Consider the following 2,505-nt stretch of genomic DNA (forward strand, 5'->3'; position numbering starts at 1 on the left):
AGGTGTCCGCGCCTTCGGGCCGCCCCGCGGCGAGCGGAGCGCGGAGCTGGCCGGGCCGCTGGGGAGCTGGGCCTCGGGTCCCCGCGTTTCGCCTCATCTCACAGCCCCAGAGATTAGACTTCGTTATGATTTGCGCGCTGGTCTTTTCGGCTGCGGGAGGATTTAAAAATCAATAATAAAGTCTCATGCCTGACTGCTTGGGCACTTACGGCAAAGCTGTTGGCCAAGGCCAATAAATCAATCCTCCTCTTTCTTTCTCTGTCTCGTTTGTTTCTTTTCCACCCTCAGAACCTTCTTCCTTGCAGAAGGGAACCACATCTAACAAGGTGCCACTTTGAGACACGTCATGTTTGAAGCCAACGTGTTAATTATAGATTAATAAGAGGTAAAGCTCAGTTGAAATGACATAGTGAAAGAAACTCAAGCTGATCAAATTTAGAATGTCGTCAAATATATTATGGTGGCTTAAAATCCTATGTTGAGGAGGACGCTGCATAATCTTTCTAAACCCTATGACTCACGGACACCAGCTTATGCACAGAGAAGTGAAGTTAGAATTCATTTCAAGTTATTTTGTGGTAACCGGGCTCTCAGACCTCAGAGTTTTTACATCCCCAGCCGATGTATGTGCAATATTTCCAGCCTGACACAACAGCAGCCTGTAAACGGAACGAGTAAATGAACTGAAGTGTTTAACAGGCTTCACACGTCTCGTTTATTTGGATTTGAACTGAGGAGCTGAGCTGAGGCTGGAATCACCAGCGAAGGAAGAGCATAATTACTCGTCATTATATTAATTCCGATTTATAAATAATGTTTCTGACTTTATTTTATTCAATGCTTAATTTAAAAATAATGATTAAAAATTAGCCCTTGGGCTACATGCTGGATTATAGCTAGATGAGTTATTACTTCTCCTTGGGACTTCAGAAATATCTAAATGGACTGGGAGGGAAAATGAGGATTTTCCCACTCAATTAGTTATGAAGGAAGGACAGTGCTATAGCTGAAGTATTTCAGATTTCAGTTGTTCTGAGACGACGAGGTATTTCACCAAAATCAACATGTAAACGTTGGAAGGGATCACAGTTGCTGAAAGGGGATGGTGCATGTCTCTGGTGTCCTCTGCCCTCGCAAGGAGAGGAACCCACAGCACTGCATTTCTGGGTCTGTATAGACACACACACACGTATGGAAATCGTAGGTGGCTGCACATCTGCACGCACACGTAAATTTCTCTAATATGTTTATGTGTTCAGTGGCTGGAACAGCAGCAAAGTAAGTGTTCCCTGATTTAGAGCACTTCCCAGGTACTGCAAACACTGATGAACCAAAATCCTTATGTAGAAAATGAATAGTTCCCTTACGCATACACACATACACACCCCCACAAAAGAGAAAGGAAGAACAAGAGAAAGAGAAAGAAAGGAGAGGAAAGGGGAACTCGATTTATTCTCATTTGTTTATCTCTAGATTTTTTTCCCCTTTCTGCAAATTCATTTGAATAGCTTTCAAGCTGCAAAATGGAAATGTGGCTCCTGCCCTCTATTTCAGCAGCAGCGTCCTGGCAACAGAGCAATTTTCTATCATCAGGGATAAATGGCATCGAACAGAACATTCTGATAAAAAAGAAAAAAAAAAGCTTTAGCCCAAGAAGCCCATGATTGCTGCCCTTCCTGTCTGTCATCCCTTTACAAAATCCTCTCCTCCAAACCTGAGCTGCATGCTGTCAGAGCTAATAATGTCTTCTAAAGAAAAGGGGAAGAAACAGCATTCATGCACAATGTTCCCATTTATTAGATAGAGTGCTTATTTTAAAATTGCAAATATCTTTGTTTGGTTCAGTGCAAATTAAAACCAAGATGTAGGAAGTTACACGATGCAACAATTATTCATGTCACAGCAGAGCACCAAACCCTGGTATCTTGCTTTTCTATTGGTTAGTGTGAGTGTTTGTGTGCGTGTACAGGCGTTGTGTGTGTATATGTGTGTAACACAGGGAATATCCCTTATTGTGAAAATAAAACCCACTTCGGGTAAGTCAGTGTTCTGTTGTTTTAGAGCAAGGGCGGGGGGGGTTGAAGCCATTACTGATAGGCAGTAGGAAGAGTCTCTGCGGTTCCGCAGGGGGTTAAGCCCCAGGACGCACAAGAAGCCTGTCGGGGGTTGTTACTGTGGGCACGGGGTGGCTGGGCTCTCTCGGGGCACCCCGTGTCAAAGCTCCCTCTCCCCTCCCCGCAGCACCCCCGCAAACGCCCTGCCAGGGCTGGTGCATTCTCGCTGGGTGCCCCCGCCGTCTGGCCACGAAAGGACCCTCCAAAATAAATGAGGCTGCATCTTCAACGCTCAGTTTTTGGTTGTTGGATTTTTTTTTTCAGGAGGGGGGTATTGCAGCGTAAGGAGTTGTAGCGAGAATCCCCCTCTGCCGTGCCCAAGGGCCTAGGACAAGAAGGCGGTAGGGACGGAGGTGACACAAGGCGGGAAGGGGCAGGGGACGGCAGAGCC

This window comes from Chaetura pelagica, unplaced genomic scaffold (genome assembly GCF_000747805.2).
Source record: "Chaetura pelagica isolate M959 unplaced genomic scaffold, ChaPel_1.0 scaffold12, whole genome shotgun sequence".
Lineage (NCBI taxonomy): Eukaryota > Metazoa > Chordata > Aves > Apodiformes > Apodidae > Chaetura > Chaetura pelagica.